Here is a 20,554-nt window from a genome sequence, read left to right on the forward strand (position 1 = left end):
GCACGCACTGAGGAACATGCGTGCACAACCCGGGTACACACACATGTCTGCACTGACGCACCCAAGCACAGAAATGCCTGCGGACACCGCCGGACACACAAGCACGGCTACTCACACAAGCCCACAGCTGTGTGCAGACGCTCTCTGTCACTCGCCCTCGCACGGTTAGTATTGACGTTCTCCGCCCCTGCAGGCTCCCACCCCCAGGGCATCCACGGCTGAGTAACGACCATGTGGAAGAAGGATCTCCATCTAATCTCTGCTCTGACAGTGGATCTATGGCACCTGGTCAAACAAATCTGGCTGATCCAAAAGCCTGGGGGAAGAAACAGAAGCTTGTGAGAAAGGGAACCAGCGCCAAGGGTGGGCTGGGGACTTACATCTGGGAGCCCCGGTGGGCGAGGTGCCACTCGCGGCCGATAGGAGCCCTTGCCTGTATGTGTCGCCATCCATCGCTGCTGAGGGTGCGTCTGGGGGCTGCTGTGAACGTGCGATGGCCCGAAACACGGAAGGGCTGGCAGAACGTGGCTTGCTGGGAGCAGATCCCCAAATCAAACCGGGACGGTTCTAGGCAACGTGTGAGACTAGCCGGCGGAGGGAGCAGTGGCGGGGAAGGTGGGAAGTGTCTCAGTAATTAACAGGGTGGCGAGCCCCTCTCAGGGCGAGGGCACCTGCGGCTAGCCAGCCCGGTGGCAGTAATGCCAGATGGGAGGCTAGCCCAAGAGCTCAGGCTGCAGCCAGCAGCTTGGCCACGTGCTCTGCTGGGAAAACGTTGCTGTGATTCCAGCTGCCCGAGGATCCGATTTCAGAGCCTTTGCACCGGCTGCCACTGGACCAGGCCCAGGGGGTGTAAAGGGAAGGACGCCCCGGGGACCAGAGGCCTGATTCTCAGTGATGCCGCCCTGGGGCTTGGGGCAGGTGGCTCTCAGATCCTCTTTGTGCTCCCTGTATTCTGGGCTGTGCTAGGCCCCCGGTGGGAATTAGAGCAGGCCCAAAGCTCTGCCCCCTGTGGGTCCTGGGGGGCAGGGAATAGCTCCAGCCACACCCCCAGTCTGCCCCCTGTGGGTCCTGGGGGGCAGGGAATAGCCCCAGCCACACCCCCAGTCTGGCCCCTATGGGCCCTGTGGGGCAGAGAAAAGCCACAGCACAGCGTGCCCTGACCATACCCCTGATCCACCCCCTATGGGCCCTGGGGGGCAGAGAATAGCCACAGTGCAATGCACCTGACCCACCCCCTATGCCAGGGGCTGGGAGCAGTTCTGGTGTTGAGCCCTGTGGCAGCTGCTCCGGAAGCTCTCCTCACATCCATTAAGGCCCCGCGGTGCTGCCAGAGGGGCTGGGCGTAGCTGCGAATCCAAACAAATTGATTGCACGGCGGGCCGTCCGCAGCGTGATTGATCAGCGACTCGCTCTTGGCGTCGCTCCTGGTGCTGGCTGCAGCTGACATCTTGTTTCAGAGGCAGACGCACGTCGGATGTCCGTCTCGTTCGTTACACGCCAAGCAGGCAGGTGCCCAGGAGGTGCTCAGACTGCCGCCCTGGGAAACCCCTCTGCCCCCTCGCACTCCCAGGCGGGGATGGCTCAGCCGCAGCCTGGGGATCGGGGCCCTCTGAGCCTGGGCCAGGTCTGGGAGCTGGATTTAGGGGTTCCACATCAATAAGGCTTTCCTTGTTGTCGCCACCTCCACGGGCTTGTTCTGTTTCTGCCCTCTGGGGAGCCCAGCCTGTGTACCCCATCTCACACAGACAGGGACACAGAACCCAGGAGTCCAGACGTCTCCCCCTACCCTAATAATGAGACCCCCCCACCCCTTTCCAGAATGGAGAATAGCACCCAAGGGTTCTGTCTCCTGTTCCGTGCTGTAATCTAGACCCTACTCCCCTCCCAGTGCTGGCCACAGAACCCAGGAGTCTTGGCTCCCAGTCCTCCCTGCTCTCACCACTAGACCCCACTCCTCTCCCAGAGCTGGGGATAGAACCCAGGAGTCCTGGCTCCCATCTCCCTCTGCTCTAACCACTAGATCCCACTCCCCTGCCAGAGCCAAGTACAGAACCCAGGAGTCCTGGTGTCCACTCTCCCTAATCTTACCCACTAGCTATGTTTTTTTTCTCCATAGCAAGGCAGAGACATGGTGCTAGACTGGTGTATGGAAACAAGCAGGCCAGCAGAGCTGGTTGTCACAGAGCCCCAGGTGCCAGACATTTCACCCCCTTGACTATAACTCCCTGCCGTAGCTGCCACCTCCCGGCAGAACATGCGTCCCAAAATATCCAGTCCCCGCAACAAAGATCAGCTGTTACTTAGCAACTCCAGGACCCCTTCCACCCCATGGGGCCGGTGTGTCAAAGGCCCAGCGGCTGCCATGGCTAGGTCTCTGTTTAGCCGAGCCGGAGAAGCGTGGCGTGGAATCAGATTGATGGGTTTCCTTGATTACCTACTCCTATGTAGCTGTTTCCTGGATGGGTTAGCCAGCCGGGCAGCCCTGAGGGTCACTTGAGGGTCTCCGCTGGTAAAAGTCGCCCTTGGCAGTAGCAGATCTAACGGGAGCTGGGTTTTTGCTTTCAGCACCATGGACAGCAACAGCTGTGTATTCCCAGGGTGGCTGGAAACTAGGCATTTCCATCCCACGGGGAATCTCAGCTCTTGAGATCTTGGTTTGAATTGAAAAGTCGAAAGAGCCAAGGATTTTAGAGGAAAAACCAATTTGATGCTCCCCGCAGAAAATCAGAAATAGTGGCCAAGCGGGGAGAACGCCGCCTGGTTTTTTGAGGGGGAAAGAGCCTCGTTCCGTGGGAAAATGCTGAGTGGCTCTGTTGGTTACGGAGCATCATGTGGGGCTGTACGGAACCAACAGGCCGAGGGCGCTTGGGGGGTTTGAAAGGCTCACCCATGCGGCTATGGGGGGCATTGGTAGAGGGAAGGAAGGTGCTATGATCACGGCTGGGATTTTGGAAATCTGGATTCATCTCCTGCTTTGCCTCAGACTCCCTGGGCAAGTCACCTGGTCCCTCTGTAACTCAGTGTCCCCAGGGGGCTCATGATCTCTCAGCCCCTCTGATTTCTGGTCAGTATCTCATCCCAAAATATTTTGATTTGAAAGGGCTGCCACGGTCCCTCATGGGCGTCGCAGTTCCGGGGCCTCATAGGTCTAGTCTCCTCTGTAGGTCAGGACTACATCTCCCATGATGCTTCACTGATGGGATTATGAGGGGAGGCAGAGGCATCATGGGAGATGTAGTCCAGCTGGCAGGGCCCAGCCCATAGAGGAGAATGGGGACACGAGGCACGTGAACTACAACTCCCATGAGTCACCGTGATATGCAAATTAAACTCTTTCCAGGTGGGCAGCTGAGGCACAGAGAGGAAAAGTAATGTACCCAACACAACAGGGAGGATTTGAACTCATGCTTCCCAAGTTCCAACCTAGCACACACACACACACTCTCATCCTCATGACATTTCCAGCATTTCACTCCTCTTGGATCTCATTCAATGGCAGAGCAAATAACTCGGTGATAACTTTCTGTCCGGGCTCGCCTGCTTGCAAATTGAAATTAATGGCTGCCTGGCTTCTGAGAGGGGGAGAAAAATTGCAATCCGACGCTAGTTATTAAAGTTGACAAGCTCAAAGAACTTCAGGTATTAGGAAGAGAGAGAGAGAGACATTAACGACATGTGAAAGCCACCAGCTAGCACGCCCGCCTGCAAAGTGTGTTTTTATCTTTGGAAAATTATCCAGGGAAGAGCGGGGAGTGTCAGCTCCTTGGGAGGCTTGTCAATTCGTTAATTCAAATGTATAAACTGCTTAGGGCAGGTGGGTTGATTCTCCCCTCCCCCGCCCCCGCTCACATTGTAGAACCAAAGAGCGAAAATTGAAACAGAGCTGTCCTCAGAGTTTTGCATCATTAGTGCTTCTCTAGTTGGTACTGTGGCAAGGGATCTGGGGGTCATCGTGGATCACAAGCTACGGGGTAACTCTGCTGCAAAAAAAGCAAACATCGTTCTGGGATGTATCAGCAGGAGTGTTGTAAGCAAGACACGAGAAGTAATTCTTCCGCTCTACTCCATGCTGATTAAGCCTCAGCTGGAGTATTGTGTCCAGTTCTGGGTGCCACATTTCAGGAAGGATGTGGACAAATTGGAGAAAGTCCAGAGAAGAGCAACAAAAATGATTAAAGGTCTAGAAAACATGACCGATGAGGAAAGATTGAAAAAGTTGGGTTTCTTTGGTCTGGAGAAGAGAAGACTGAGAGGGGGCATGATAACAGTTCTCAAGTACATAGAAGGTTGTTACAAGAGGAAGGAGAAAAATTGTTCTCCTTAACCTCCAAGGACAGGACAAGAAGCAGTGGGCTTAAATTGCAGCAAGGGCAATTTAGGTTGGACATTAGGAAAAACTTTCTAGCCGCCAGGGTGGTGAAGCACTGGAATAAATTGTCCAGGGAGGTTGTGAAATCTCCATTGTTGTAGATTTTTAAGAGCAGGTTGGACAAACCCAGGTCAGGGATGGTCTAGATAATACTGAGTCCCGCCATGAGGGCAGGGGACTGGACTAAATACTGCTCGAGGTCCCTTCCAGTCCTACGATTCTATGATTTGATGGTTGGTTAGTTTGCAACCTTGTGTGGGAACAGAGCTCAGGAGAAGTGAGGAGGTAAATAATGGCGTAGGGGTGTGTCTACACTGCCATCGGAGAATTGATGGTAGCCCGGGTAGACGTGCCCGAGTTAGCTTTAATCTAGCTAACTTGGGTACCGATAGCAGGGAGGCTATTGGCTGAACCCAGGCCTGAGATGCAACGTGGGACAAAGACCCCAAAAGGAGGGGCCCCCCCAAAACGACTCAGGCAGGAAACGGGACATGCTGCGGGATTTGGCGCCGATAACGCTTCCTCTGACCTCAGGTCTTGTGGCTCCCCGTCGCTGAGGGAGCTAATGGAGGCCAGGGGCTGTCAGACTCCTGCCAAAGGGAAGGTGGGACCAAAAGGAGCAAAGGAGGGAGACTGAAGTGTGTAAGCCAGGGGAGGTTGGAGAGGTGAGAGAGGATCAACGAAATGACTGCGGGGCTGGAAAGAGCTACGTGAAAGAGCTACGTTGGTCTCACCCAGCTGAAGCCGGGGCACGGCTTCCAACGGGTTTTATGCCACCATCGACAGAGCCTGGAAAGCAATCGTCCTTCTCAGCCGGGAAGTGAATCGCGCCGTGCAGGGGAGGACGGGAGAGAGGCAGAGTGTTATTAGCAATTCCCCCGGGTGATTGTTCACATCAGTTCAAAGAGTTTGCAAATGCAGCTGGGCTCGTGGGGGGCTGGGGGGCAGTGAACAGGCCCAACGAGTCCAGAAATGACCATTACAAAGTGATGAGAGATGCGTGAGTCACTGTAATTTCTCCGCTCCATGTCGGTGACCCTGCTACTTGCTAGCCCTAATGTTAATGCACAGGCCACTCCTACCCATCACACCCCTCAATCCTACGGAGGCAGGCTACCCCTGCCTGCCCAACACCCCGAGACACAACTCCTGCCCTTACACACGTACAATGCATTCCAACACTAGGACGCTACTTCCTACAACTCCCATGCTGCCCCTGACGGGCCCTACAGCTCAGAACTCAGCCATATCCCCGATCCACTGAGCAGGACGGAGAATTGAGCCTGGGCATAGAGACTAGTCTCTCTAGCAGCTGTTCTGGACAGGTTGGCAGTATCTCAGGCAGGATTCTCCAAGAAAGGAGTCCAGCACCACGGATTTAATCTCTGTCCTCCCACGCTGCTGCCGAGTGAGAAATCCGGGACTGTCTCAGAACCGGCACGGCCGATGTCTCAATTCAGCTCCCGTCACCGGCAGCAGGTGAGGGGCCCGGATCAGTATTTTAGCTGGAGGTGAAATATTCATGAGCTCTGTCTCTGGCTCGTTTTGCTTGGTTAGTGGGGAGCCGAACACCAAAGAAGAAGGGACTTGCTCCGGCAACGGGCGTCGGGGTTAAAATGCCAGCCAGGTCGCTGGCATCACATGGACCGGGGATGGGGGGGTCTGCAGGATGGCCGGCACCACTCCCTGGCAGCCCCGGCAGGGCTGTGTGCGTTGCACAGAGATGACTACTGCTATCCCGGGAAGCTGGACTGACAGCGTCCCTCATGGCCCCTGGTTGGTCCAGGCCCTCTAGGTGCCCTGCCGGCCGGAGTGATGGGCCGGCCTCTTGGCTTGCCCTTGGGCCCCTGGGCCCGGCTCTGACTCCTGACTCCAGCTCTGACCTTCGGCGCTGTTCCTGGCCTTTGACCGCCAGTGCTCTCACCACTAGTCCTGACTGCCCCAGCCCCAGTCATAACGCGGGGCCCTGATCTCAGCTGTGCACTGCCCGGTGCGATGGGGCCCTGATCTCGGCCAGGGTCTGAGCAGCACCCGGTGCGATGGGGCCCTGATCTCAGCCAGGGTCTGGGCAGTGCCCGGCGCGATGGGGCCCTGATCTCGGCCAGGGTCTGAGCAGCGCCCAGCGCGACGGGGCCCTGATCTTGGCCAGGGTCTAGGCAGCGCCCGGCGCGACGGGGCCCTGAGCTCGGCCAGGGTCTGAGCAGCACCCAGCGCAACAGGGCCCTGATCTCGGCCAGGGTCTAGGCAGCGCCCAGCGCGACGGGGCCCTGATCTCGGCCAGGGTCTGAGCAGCACCCGGCGCGACGGGGCCCTGATCTCGGCCAGAGTCTGAGCAGCACCCAGTGCGACAGGGCCCTGATCTTGGCCAGGGTCTGAGCAGCACCCGGCGTGACGGGGCCCTGAGCTCGGCCAGGGTCTGAGCAGCACCCGGCGCGACGGGGCCCTGATCTCGGCCAGAGTCTGAGCAGCACCCGGCGCGATGGGGCCCTGATCTTGGCCAGGGTCTGGGCAGTGCCCGGCGCAACGGGGCCCTGATCTCAGCCAGGGTCTGGGCAGCGCCCGGCGTGACGGGGCCCTGATCTCGGCCAGGGTCTGGGCACTGCCCAGTGTGATGGGGCCCTGATCTCGGCCAGGGTCTGAGCAGCACCCGGCGCGACGGGGCCCTGATCTCAGCCAGGGTCTGGGCAGTGCCTGCCGCAACGGGGCCCTGATCTCGGCCAGGGTCTGGGCACTGCCCGGTGCGATGGGGCCCTGATCTCAGCCAGGGTCTGGGCACTGCCCGGTGCGATGGGGCCCTGATTTCAGCCAGGGTCTGGGCAGCGCCCGGCGCGACGGGGCCCTGATCTCGGCAGGGTCTGGGCACTGCCTGGTGCGATGGGGCCCTGATCTCGGCCAGGGTCTGAGCAGCACCCGGCGCGACGGGGCCCTGATCTCAGCCAGGGTCTGGGCAGCGCCCGGCGCGACGGGGCCCTGATCTCGGCCAGGGTCTGAGCAGCACCCGGCGCAACGGGGCCCTGATCTCGGCCAGGGTCTGGGCAGCGCCCAGCACGACGGGGCCCTGAACTCGGCTCTGGCTGCTATGGTAATACACATGATAATCAAAGGCTGCGTTTCTAGAGCGTGCTGGAGCAGTTGTAGTCTGGGGTCGCTGGCTGCCTCTACCAGTGATACAAACCATGTGCAACACTGATCGGTAACACAATCTGTGCTTCTTGTTGCCTTTCTAGAGACCCTTCTATGGGCCGATCTCAGAGCACCCTGTCGGTCTGTCTGTCTGTTGGTCGGTCTGTCGGTCCCTTTATGTATCTATCCCAGATTCACCTGAATCCCAGATACACGCAGTGATGTCTGTGAACATATGAATTGATCTTCACAGCATCCCCTGGGAGGTGGGTTGGTGTCATCCTCATTGTATCAATGGGGAAACCAAGGCACGGAGCAGGGAAGTGCCTCGAGTCAGGAAAGGGCTGGCAACAGAATCCAGCAGCCCTGACCTTCGTGGCCGTGCACCCCACTGCTCTAACCACTCGACATCACTCCGCTCTCCCAGCGCACGGAATAGAACCCAGGCATCCTGCCTCCCTGTCCCACCCCCTTCCAGAGCTATGCATGAAACCCAGGAGTCCTGACCCCCAGTCCTTTCACTCCCCTCCCAGAGCTGGGAACAGACCCCACCTTCGGTACCAGCCCAGATCCCCCATGTGCTTCGCAGACCCCAGGATAGAGCCCAGGAGTCCTGACTCTCGGGGGGGGGGGCGCGGAATAGAACCCAGGAGCCCTGCACTACCCACTACCTCATTTGTCTAGCACTTGGATCCATAGCAAGGGAGCCCTTTATCGCCTGGCTCCTCAGCCCTGGCTGGTAGCGAGTGCCAGGCTGAGATGGCTGGGGAGGGGGAGGTTTATCCCCCTGCTTGTTGTTCATCGGGAGATGAGGGTGGCTCTTATCAGGCGCCGTGAGGCTGCGTTTCTGGGGCGCGCCGATAAGTGAGTCTCCCTGCGCTCTCTGTGTGTGTGTGTGAAAGCGACAAATCTCAGCAGACCACACGGCACTTGAATAATGGAATAATCAGTGGCATCCGCCCACGTTCCCAGCTTGTCTGTCGCGGGCTCTCACGCCTGCTGCAGGAGTCTGGGGCCGGGGGGAGGAGCTGGTGCCTTGGCACCTAAACAAACCGTATTGTTGGGAAGCGTTTAAGCAAAAACCCCACAGGTGACAGCAGATGTGACTAATCACAAGATATTTAAAGCAACAGGACACAGATTGCCATTGGTGGGAATGAGAGACGGCTTAGCAGCGGCTGGCTGCATCTCTAGTCCAGCCGGCCGCTGGCTTCCTTGGTAGGAGGCAGTGCGACCTAGTGGATAAAGTAGGAGAGTTGGGAGTCCTAGGCCTGGCTCGGCCACTGGCCCTCCGGGTGACCTTGGGCAAGTTGCTTCCCAGCTCTGTGCCTCAGTTTCCCCACCTGTACAGTGGGGATAATGATCCCGACCCCTTTGGTGAAGTGCTTTGAGATGCACAGCTATCTGGGAGCTAGGGATTATGATGTGTCTTGGGAGTGTGGGGACCTGGATTGATTTTCCACCTCTGGCACAAACGGCTCCATGTGTCTAGCTCCTGTGTGACCTTTCAGGCTTTGCCTCCGCACAACGGTCGTCCTGCTATAACTATGCTGCTTGCTCTATCGTCTCCCGAGTCTGGACACAGTTATAACTGTACAAATGTGCCTCTAATAATCATCCCCAGCTCTACCTATCAGCAGATCTCAAAGCGCTTTGCAAAGGAGGTTGGTATTGTTAAACCCATTGTATAGATGGGGAAACCGAGGCACAGACGGTCTATCTGCACTGCGTTGTAGACCCGGGTCTGTGGGACCCAGGCTTGTGGACTCAGTGTTTCCAAGTCCACGCTTGAACATCCGCACTGTGTTGTAAACCCGGGTCTCGCAGCCGTGCTGACACATCCATACCGTGCCACGCACACCTTCTGCCTCGGGTCTGTGGCTTGAGCTGCGTCCACATTGCAGAATGGCCAGCTTGGACCCAGGTCACAGCAGGGCTCAGGCTCTGACCCACGGCACTAGCAGGACCCAGGTCCTGACGGCTGCCTGACCCGAGTCAGGCTGATCTGCATGTGGATGGAAGTGGGGCTTGGGCTCAGACCTGACTCAGAGCCCAGGCTGAGTGTGTTTTGTAGACACACCCTGAGAGAGGAAGTGATTTGTCGAAGCTCGGGATGGGGCTGGGAATAAAACCCACTTTTCTATCCAGTCCTCTATCCACTGGGCCAGACTGCCTCCCTGTGGAGGAAGGGGAATAAGCTATACCGTGAGGGCATCCACCAGTGTAACAGTATCGGCAAACAAAAATCACACCCCTAGCCTGACACAGTGATACTGGACAAAGCCTGCATGAAGAACAGACATCAGTGTTTCTGTGCCTCAGTTTCCCCACCTGTTCAATGGGGAGAATGCTTCCCTAGCTCGCAGGCAGGCTTGCGAGGATCAATGCATCCATTAAGCCTGCTCTATGAAAGCTTTTTGCCAGTGCCCTTTGCTACATTGGTACAAGCTCATTTATCCAGGTATAACTCCAGCCACACCAGGGGAGCAGTTTCACTTTGCCTATCCCACAGTAGTTAAAGCCAAATGGCTTGGGGGTGCCCTGATTGTGAGCGGCTCAGCTGCTAGTAGGGTGACCAGACAGCAAGTGTGAAAAACCAGGACGGGGGGTGGGGGGTAATAGGGGCCTATATGAGACAAAGCCCCAAATATCGGGACTGTCCCTATAAAATGGGACATCTGGTCCTAGCTGCCGTGGAACCTGCCGCTTCCTTTTGCTGTGAGTGCCTCCCTCTCCTTTTTCTCTGTCTAGATCTCTCTCCTCCTTTCATCTCTCTCTGTCACTCCATCGTGCATTTCTCTCTCGCTTCTCCCTGAGCGTCTTCCCACTGGAGCGCACACGGGATGCAAGCCCAGCGCTCCCGTAGCGGCTGCAGGCTGTGAAAGCTGAGGGCCCTGCACACCCAAATCTCATAGCTGGACGGTTGGATCCAATCAGGAGCAGCTTCGGCGCTTCTCCTTGATGAGTTTGCAAAGGGGTTTTTTTGGCAGGCCCTGCCCCGGGACCCCCCTTCTCAGGCTGGCGAGCCGAGGAAGGAATCCCGGTGGGCGCGGCGGCCCTTGGAGGCGATGCCTGTTGCTGCTCTGTGGAGATTTAGCCGGGGGAGAAGTGGGCGAAGATGATGCTTGCTGGGCAGAAATCTACAGGCCTTTCAAAGGCAGGGGACTGAGGCGGGGAATGGGTAGGTCTCACCCCTCCAGGCGGATCAGAAGCCGGTCAGTGCCATGGTATGGACGACTGGCACAGCGGCCACCCAGCAGCGGGGCCAGCCCAGGATCAGGTAATAACCAACCCAAACTACAGACCTTCCCTAAAGAGGGTGGACTAAATCCTGCCTGTACAGGGGGTGGAGTTACATAGCCACACCCACAAAAGAGGTGGGGCTCTCTAGGACTTTCCTCCACAAAGGGGAGGAGCGATATAGCCCTTGCCCATGAAGAGGGCGGGGTTAAACTCCTCCTCCCATAAAGGGGGGAGTCACCTAGCCCCACCCCCAAAAGGGTGGGGTCATACAACGCATTCCGCAAAGGGGGGGTAGGGTTACATGACTCCACCCCCGAAGAGGTTGGAGACTAGGACACTTAGAGGGTGGAGTTGTATGACTCCTCCCCAAAGGGGCGGAGCTATGTAGCCCCGCCTTCCAACGAGGGTGGAGCCAGGTGGGTCTTTCCGAAAGAGGTGGGGCGCAGACCCCAGTGGCATAGCTAGGAGTGGAAATTTGGGTGGGGGCTGATTTTTGGGTGCACGGGCACGGATGGACCGTGCGGTGCAGCCTGGCCGGGGCGGGGAGCGCTGATCCCCTGGGCTGCACCCTGACTCGGCTGCAGGGGAAGACAGGGAGCCGTGGCCTCGTTGCGGGATCTGGGCTGCTGCCCTTCAGCTGGGGGCTTGCGTCTCCTGCCGGCCGCGCGGGGTTGGCTCTGGCTGTGCCACGGGGGGCACAAACAGGGGCCCACCTGCGCGCGCAGCTTGCCCCGGACTCTGTCCCGTGTCGCCCCCGCTCAGTGCATCCTCTCCTGGGAGCGCTGCAGAGAGACCGGCCTCGCCGCTGCAGGGGATGAGCCGTGCGGAGAGTGCCGCCGGGCAACGAGCTGCCCCCGAGCGCTTGCTAGCTCAGCGTCTCCCCCGATGCCGCACCCTCTCCCTGGCCCTAGGGCCCCCAGGCCCAGGGCTTCACCTGCCGAGCTGGGCACCCGCGTGGCCCGGCAGAGCCGCCAGGGAGTAGCTTTCTGAAGGGCGGGCGCAGAGCTTGCAGGTGCCCGCGTGGCGCTCCGGGCCACTGTAGCAACACGACACACCCCTGCTCAGATCTGGGCAGGCCTGGGGTGCTAAGTGGCTACACCCCTGACAGGTCCCACTTTATTAAAAGCCCATTTGGTCCAATGCCCCTGCCTTGATCCTGCTGCCCGGCAAGGGGCCTAGCAGCGGCGCTGGCTTATGCTGAAAGTGGGGACACTTGGAAGCTCCAGCTGGCCTGGCTGCAAAGTCACATGGGGTGAGACGCTGAGGGCAGGGATTCAGAAGAAGAGCACGGTGGGATGGAGGACACCAGCACCTCCTTCCCCCAGCACCTAGCCTCCGGGATGGGGGTTGGACAGATGAATCATTCACCTGTGGCCCATCTGTCTGTCTGTCTGTCTCTCCACACCCCTTCAGGTTTCAGTTCTAGCACTCCCTACCCCCAGCACGCTCCTCTCTCTTCTCCTCTCCCCTCCCCCCACAGCCTCAATTGATGGGCCCCCCCCCGTCCCACTCCCCTGATCGGCTTCAGTAATTGATTCCTCTGGGCTTAATGTCAGCGAGGAGAGATGCGGGTTGCCATGGCGATCCTTCCCTGCTGATGGGGAAAGACTCCAGTTTACAGGCACCTGGATTTCCCCTCAGTTGGAGCAGAGCTGGGCGGCTCCTGTGCCGGAGAGGCCAAATCTGTAAGGGACGGGGGAATGCAAAGGCAGTGAGTGAGGCACCCGGGGGCTGACAATGCCCGGTGGAACTTCAGAGCAGCATCACAACTTAGATCCACCTGCTCCCAGAGCCCCCGGCTCCTTAAGCGCAAGGAGAAACCCCCACGAGCAGTATAGGGCTTGTGACACACATTAGAGCAATTCTGATTACATCCTGTAGGGGGCAGAGTTACAGCTCACACAAACACACGTGCCCAGCTGATGAAGATGCTCGTCACCTCACGGGATCAGGCCTGCAGTGTGCTCTGGGGTAGGTGGGTAGTGGGGACTAGTCAAGAGATCTGGGTTCTTTTCCTGGCTCCAACTTCCTGGGTGACCTTGGTTAAGTCACTTCCCCTCTGTTTCGCCTCCTACCTTTTGCCTGGTCTTGTCTGTTTACACTGTGAGCTCTTCACAGCAGGGACTGTCACTCAGTTGGGGTCTGGGCAGCGCCTGGCACAATGGGGTCCTGATCTCGGCCGGGGTCTGGGCAGCTCCTGGCACGACGGGGCCCTGATCTCGGTCGGGGTCTGGGCAGCGCCCGGCACAATGGGGCCACTAGACAGAATGGTAATACACCTATTACTAATAATAATGAGGGTTGGACTGGATGAACTGGGAAGAGCGGGAGGAAGAGAAGAGAAGGAAAAGCCCTTTCTGAGCAGCCTGCATGCAGGGAGAGGCAGAGAAGGACGTCTTTGGGTAACGTCAGGGGTGAGACAGACAGGGAAGGGGGCCAGGCGCATCTCTGGGGAGTGGGAGCTGGGAACAATCTGTCTCCCCTCTAAAAGCCAAGCGCGGGAGCTGCGTTAGCATCAGACGAAGGGTCTGACGGTCCTGGCAAGAGTGAGTACGCCAGCCCCTGAGGACCTGCTGGGAAAGCGTCCGGAAGATCGAGCGGTGCCGGACAGATTGGAGTCAAGCAGTACGTCAGCTGGAGACTCGAGAACAGTGAGCTCAGAGGGGTCAATCCTGAGCCGAACACTGGGAATCGGTGCAGCTCCGTTGGTGGCAATGAATGGGGCCAGATCTCCAGCCGGTGCCAATCGGTGTCGCTCTTTTGGAGTAGAAGGGGTTACACCAATTGACAGCTGTGGAGGGTCTGGCTCAGTGTCTGTTGTGTCTCTTCAGTGGCCAGCCCCCTAAGTCCTGCCGCGTCCTCAGGGTAAATGCGGGGATGGAGTCTCTAGAGCCAGCTGCAGTGATCGTTGTTCCAAAGCCCAGGCCCAGAGCGTGGTGGTTAAAGCACTAGATGGGGACCTGAATTCAGTTCTTACTCTGCCGCTGATACAAGCAAAATACTGCATCTCTCACAGCCTCAGTTTTCCCATCTGTGCAATGGGGTAATACTCCTTGCTTTGTCTGCTTTCTCTTGAGACCAGGGACTGTCTCGCACTGTGTATATGCAACGCCTGGCGCAATAGGGCCCTGATCCTCTGCTTGGTCCTTTCAGGACTGCTGTAATCCACGTAATAAATGGCAAACTCCTCAGTGGCTGGACCTGTCTCCAGACAGAGCTGATGAGCGTTCTGTCAGATTTCAGTGACCTAACAAATCGGGGGGAGAGGGGAAGCCAGAGAGGAGGAAATGAGATAATTAAGTGAGACGAAAAGTCACGGATGGGGTAGCAGCCAACATGCAAGCTGGCCCCTGGCAAAGGGAGGTAATTTACAAGCTCATGAGCTGCCTTAGCGTTTGGAGTCACGGCATCATGAGTCTGGCCCCCGAAATCGTGAGACTGGCTTAAAAGTCATGAGATTATTTTTTAAAAGCAGAATGCACCCAGGGTTCTTTTTCTTGGCTTTCTCGTTGCTGAGTCTGCGGGCTGATATTTTTCCAGCTTTTCCCCACAACCCAGAAGGCTGGAAACTTCTTAAAAAAGAAAAAATCTGAGATCCTTGTGGAAACTCCGGACACCGACCGCTACAAGACTCGTGGTGAAATCACATGGACTGGCAACACTGGCCGCTTGCCGCTAAGGGGTTTTAAGAGAGCCAGGATGATCCAGTGGTTTGCCACTGAAATGGCTTTGGCGAACACAAAGGCTGAACGGGAGCAGGGGAGTTGTTACAGGGATTTTCAGACTTGAGCCCCACAAGTACTCCTTTTCTTTTTGCGAATACAGACTAACACGGCTGTTACTCTGAAACCTGTCACAATGGGAGCCGTGTTTCAATCGGCTGGGAGCTCTCGAGGGATGCTCCCTGTGCTCTGGGGTGCGTGTGGCTGGGCCTGGTGCCTGTGGGAACCCAGCAGTGGCCCCCAGGGGCCCGTCACGAGAGCCAAGCCAAACGTGGCAGCTCTTTTGCTGGGGAATCAAGCCCGGGGCGGAGTCGCTGCTGGCCGGCTCCATCCTGAGCATCGCAGGGAGGCCAGGGCCCAGTGGCGAACCAGGCCCCTCTGCCCTCAAAGCCCCACACTGAGCCCGGCTCTCTGTCATGTCCCCATAGCGAAACGGGGTCTTACGGTGAATGGAAACGGACCCTGAGAATCCTGCCCCCGCCCCCTGCAGGGGGCCTCCCAGGCCAGTGTGGAGCTGCTTAAGGGGCCCTGCACCCAACCGGCTCACAATCCCTGGCTAGAGGGTGCATCGGCGGCATGGCTGGGGTGCACTGCGCTTTGGCTGTTCTCTGCCCCCCCCCAGGGCCCCTGGGGGCAGAGATGACTTGAGCCCCGCCCCATGCAGCCCCAGCCCCCCATGTGGTGTCATCTAGGAGCTAGAGAGAACCCCGGGGTCTGTCTAGAGCCCAGCAGGCTCCATAGAGAATCCCCATGAGGTTCACCCCAGCCTGGGCCTAGCTCTTTCCTCTAGCACCCCCAGGTTGCTTCCTCGGGCGCCTCTTTAAATGTTATGTGTGGGAAACTGGATTATTTTTGCCTCCCTGCTTGAGTTTATGATGCCTGGGCGGTGAAGCCTGCTGCGGCAGCGTGGGTGTGCAGCCGGAGAGAAATATTGGCGCTCTCCCTCTCCAGTGGCTTCATGGATCCACATCCAAACACACAAGGGCATCATGCGGGGAAGGAGTGGGAAGGGGTTCTCGCTCCCGAAGGGATGCAGCTGGAGTGCTGAGATCCAGGCTGCCGGAGCTGCAAGCTTCTGCACTGTTGGAATGAGTTGGAGCATTCTCAGGTGCGAAATCGGCACATGGGCGTCCCTTCCACTCCATGTTTTATGTTCCCAAAATCTCATGCTTCAGGGCTGCGGCCAGTCTCCGGCCGGGGTCAGGAAGGAAAGAAAATGTTCCCAGTGTATTCTGTTTTATTTTTAAGCCTTTCCAGGAAGGCTGGAGGTGGGACACTGGCCAAGGGTAGATTGGTGCTCTGAGCTCATGGTCTAACTAGTCCAAAGCTGAGGAAACTGAGGCACAGAGTGGGGAAAGTCACGGATTAGGGATCAAACCCAGGGGTCCTGACCCCCGAGCCCATTGGCCTTCCTACTAGACCACACAGCCTCTAATCCTTGGCGCTTTGCTGCTTCAATGATGTGCACTTGGGAGAAGAGGCAGTTTCTCATGACTCAGGAATATGAAGATGTTCCCGATTTATTTTTTTTTAATAACAAACAGTGGGTGGGATGCAATGAATAATTACCGCGAAAAGCAGCTACTCTGTCGAGCCGCAGAGAGAACATAGACCTGAAAATGAGTCAGAGGGGTTGTGGGGGAGGGGGCGGAGGGGAGAGATATAGGATGGGAGAGGGATCTGGGGGGAATGGATGGCTATGAGAGTGGCTGGGATGAACAGGGAGTTAGAGTGGATGCAGGAGGAAAGGAGTGCTCTCCTGAACTGCAGAACATCTGTAGTTTGCTGCCCTAGCTAGATCCAGTCACTAGAGGCTTGACGGAGTCGGGGAAAGGACTAGTGTGGCTATTCCAGGATAATCTACCTCTTCGGGAATAACCCCCCCACATGGACATTCTCTGCAGGAATAAAAGTGATTTTCTTCCAGATTCATTACTCTGTTTTGTGTCTGAATAGGGAGTCTGAGTGGGGAGATATTGCAAAATAGCCATTCTGGTCAATTTGCTCATGTAGACAAACCCAAATGGGATCAGGGCTCCCTTGTGCCGGGCGCTGCACAGACCCCGACTGAGATCAGGGCCCACATTGTGCCAGGCACTGCACAGACAGACTGAGAACCAGTCCTTGTCCTGCAGAGCTTCCAGTCTAAATAGGAAGGTCATTCTTCCCATTTTACAGATGAGGAAACCGAGGCATGAAGCAACTTGTGCAAGATCGCACAGGTGAGAACTGAACCTAGATCTCCTGAGTCCATGCCCAGTGCCATAACAATGAGGCTGTCACGGCTCTTGCACCTTAGCCCTGAAGCAGGGAGGAAAGCCACTGAGTTGTCTTTGTGTCCTGGGGCACAACTCCCATTGTTGTTGGTTCTAGGGGTGCTGGGCTGCAGGGGGTAGGGGCTCACCAGGGGTCGCTCTCCCCTCCCAATGCCCCAGTGCGGTGCCAGGGATATGGTGCTTCCGGGAGCACAGAGGTTGGTTCAACAGGGATACATGTGTGGAGGGGGAGCTGCAAGGGGTCTTGCTTTAAAGAATGGATGACAGCGACAATATAGCAATAGAGGACCTGATTCTCTGCTCCTGTGCTTGGGGCAGAGACAAGGTGGGTGGGAGCTTAAAGCCTCCATTGCTCTGACGGCATCCTGTGGTTGTGCAGCACCCTGCCTCCCCCTCCCCCTCAGTGTAAATTAGAGCAGCCCCAAGGCTGCTCTAGCACATACTCCATTCCCCCACATGGGCATGAGAATAGCCACAGTGCAGTGTGCGCTGGCCACGCCCCTGTTCCGCCCCCTACGCCAGGAGCAGAGCCCTCACACCAGAGGGGGTGGAGATTGTCAGGGGCTCATTCCCACCCAGAGTTGCGTGGAGGGGTCTGAGTGTGATAGAGAGCCAGTTGCAGAGGCTTGAGGGGTGGGGATCAGAATCCGCTATCGCACAGGAACCCAGAGGGTTGAAAGGTCTATTTTCTTCTCTCCTTTATTTAGTGTCTTTCTCCTTCCCTTTCTCCCAGGAAGAGCGCCCGCCTCCCCCCTGCCCCGCTTAGCACCAATCCCCGCAGCTGATTGCCCCCCGGGTTGCCTCGCTGAGCTTACAGAGTTCTGAGAAGGCCAAGAAAGAGGTTTGCAAAGGGAGAGTCTCCCCCACCCCCTTTGGCTTCTGGGGTGGAAAAAACATAAACCGAAAACTCTCATCTCAGAGCCGCAGATTAAATTATTCATCGGGAAATTATCTCCTTCCTCCAGTTTGCCTGGAGATTGTTCTGCCTGCAGATGAGCCTTCCCTTAATCAGACTGGCTTCCCGGGCGGGGCGGGAGGTGAGTGACACCAGATGAGGCAGCTGACAGTGCTCATCCAAGGAGGGCCCCCAGCGCGGCATCCCCCAAGATCAGGGGCTGATTCATTGCAACACCCCCTGTTGTGTAGCTCACCGAGCACAAAGGAGAGGAGCGTGCGTGGGGAAGGGGTGCCCAGACCCTCAGACCCATAGCCGCTAAGGTACCCTCTTTGCACCAGACCAGGGTGGGGGTGGGGGGAGACGCTAGCCGTTTCCATGGCCACTCCTGCTTCTGGTTGCTCGGGAACCATACTGGGCAAGCAATGTTCAGTGCTTTGGGAGACTGGTACCACCCTAGCCCCAATGCGCCCTGGGGAATCCCTCGGCCGAGCTCGCTCTTGTGGCTTTCAAGAGGGGAGTAGAAGGCCGAACTCCCGGCCTTCCTGCTCCAGCAGACCCCGGGCCTTGAGCTAAAGGAGAATCGCCCTGGCGGCGTAGGGGCCTGACACGCGGCTGAGAAGTTCTGATTCCATGCAGTAGGTGGCGGTGGTGCACAACTGCCCCCCTCCCCAGGACAGTAGCATGGTTCTGAACTCCCCACAGGGGGTGGGGCGTAGGACAAACCCCTCCCCTCGGCATCTGCTATTGGCTAGCTTGGGTAGCTCCCCGCCAAGCGGGGCGGCTTTTCTGGATCAGGCTCCTAGGGGTCTGTCTCCCGCCCCTGTCCCATTTGCTGTCTGGAGATCCCGCGTGCCCAGCGCCGGCTTTGTGGATTCCACTGGGGGGCTCGGCCCCTCGGAGCCCGGCATTGCAATGCTCAGCGTTGCAGCGTCCCAGCCCCCTTGTGGATTTGGGCTGCGAATCTCTCACGTGCCGACCTGGGCGCGCTGAAGGTGTGGGGAGATGGGCTGGGGATCCCCGCTCCTGCCTGTGCATCAGCACACACACTGAGCACACTTCCCCTCGCTGGCCAGCCTCCAAAACCTCCGATGTATAATCCCATCCTCCGACCCAGCCAGGCCTGCGCCTGCATATCTCACATCCCATCGGGCAGGGTTTGGTGCACAGGATCGCGAGGAGCTAACTGCTAGCCCGGATGTTTGTTTGCCTCCCGCAGTGAGATGCTTCCCGAACGAGATCTTGGGCCTGTGGAATATTAAAGTACCGCTCTGGCAAACCGTTCACAGGCTCGTCCCAGGAACAAAGGGAGTGGGGCGCTGTGAAGGAAGGAAGAGACAGCAAATATCTCAAGAAAGATCACAAGTGCTAGGCACAATGGAGCCCTGATCTCAGTTGGGGTCTGGGCAGCGCCTGGCACAACGGAGCCCTGATCTTGGTTGGGGTCTGGGCAGTGCCCGGCGCGACGGGGCCCCAATCTCGGCTGGGGTCTGGGCAGCACCCAGTGCGACGGGGCCCTGATCTCAGTCAGGGTCTGGGCAGCGACCGGTGCGACGGGGCCCTGATCTCGGCCAGGGTCTGTGCAGTGGTTCCTCAGGCATCGCCTTCATCCCCCCGTGGTGGGGGTCAGGAACTGGCTTCAGTCCCAGGCCCCAGCAAGTCTAACGCCGGCCCTGGTGACCCATTAAAATGGGGTAGAGACTGACTTTGGGGCCCTGACCCACAGTTTGATTAAATAACAATAACCCTCTTGCTCCACTGAAGTATCTCACCCTCGACCCAGTCCTTAGTCTGGGCCAATCCTGAGCAGCACTGAGCAAAGCCCAGGCCAGTAGCAACCAAGACGGCGTGGTGTAACCTGAGCTTAGATTCTGTGTTCGTTATATTGATGACTTAAGAATCCCCACTATCACCTTGGGGGTTTGCAGGTTCTTGTCCCAAGATCAGGCCCAGTGTTATTTAAATTATTCTCTCGTTGGGAACCCCCACGTGCACAGGTGCACCGCTCCCACGAAGGGAACTCTTTTATAATAACAAATGTCGTGTGTTAATACATACTGCACAGTTGCGACCCCCCCAACGCAGTAAGGCCGATTGAGATAGGACAGAACGTCCGTCTGCACTTCCATCTCCTCACCCCATCTCCTCTAGAACAGCCTGAAATGTCAGCCATCGTCTTCCTCATCCTCACCAGTGCCCGTCACCCTGGCGGCTCCCAAGGACGGCAGCTCTCTCTCCTACCGCCCCTGGGCTGGGATGCCACGTTACGCGGACACCGCTATGTTCGATGCATATTCAGTAGGGGAGTTTCCCCCTTTCCCTTATTTGTATTTCCTCACCTCACGAACATTGGGCTGTCTTTTTCCGATAGGCTGGTATGTCAATGATCTCAACTTACTATCACACACGTCCATTCATTACCACGGCCCTTCTGTGGCTAGCTATCACATTGGCTATTTCTGTCCTGACTGGTTCTTTCGCTTCTTTCCAAGTTCCAAGTTGTGGGGCACCTGAGAAGCTGAAAGGGTCTGAACGTACGAAAGCCCCTCTGCCAACCTGCTTTAACGCATCCTCTGTGTGAAAGGTTGCAGCCATATTTGGATCATACAGAATGTGGCCCGCAGGTCCCTTGTGTTACAGCCAAAATATACCCTAATATAACCCTGTTATAATCAAACAAATAAACCTATAAGAAAATAAGAAACTTATAAGAGCAATATATATATATATATATATATATATATATATATATATATATATATATAGGCAAGCAAGCAGGCGAGCCTTAAATGTATCTCATGTACATTGCCAGGACACTTCTGTGGTTGAATTATTTACCGGTGATCAGAACTTCCCCTTAAACTCTATTTTCAGCTTTCAAATACTTGGGGTTTTCCCACTGGGCCATTTCTCTGTGCAGAGTTCA

The 20,554-nt window shown here is 57.1% G+C and overlaps 1 protein-coding gene across 1 annotated transcript in view; it reads left to right on the plus strand.

Moving 5' to 3' along the window:
• SLC8A2 (solute carrier family 8 member A2) overlaps positions 1 to 20,554 on the plus strand; it is a 78,430-nt gene that overhangs the window by 43,722 nt on the left and 14,154 nt on the right. The gene's annotated exons all lie outside the window — the stretch shown is intronic.

This window comes from Lepidochelys kempii, chromosome 23 (assembly GCF_965140285.1).
Source record: "Lepidochelys kempii isolate rLepKem1 chromosome 23, rLepKem1.hap1, whole genome shotgun sequence".
NCBI classification, from domain to species: domain Eukaryota; kingdom Metazoa; phylum Chordata; order Testudines; family Cheloniidae; genus Lepidochelys; species Lepidochelys kempii.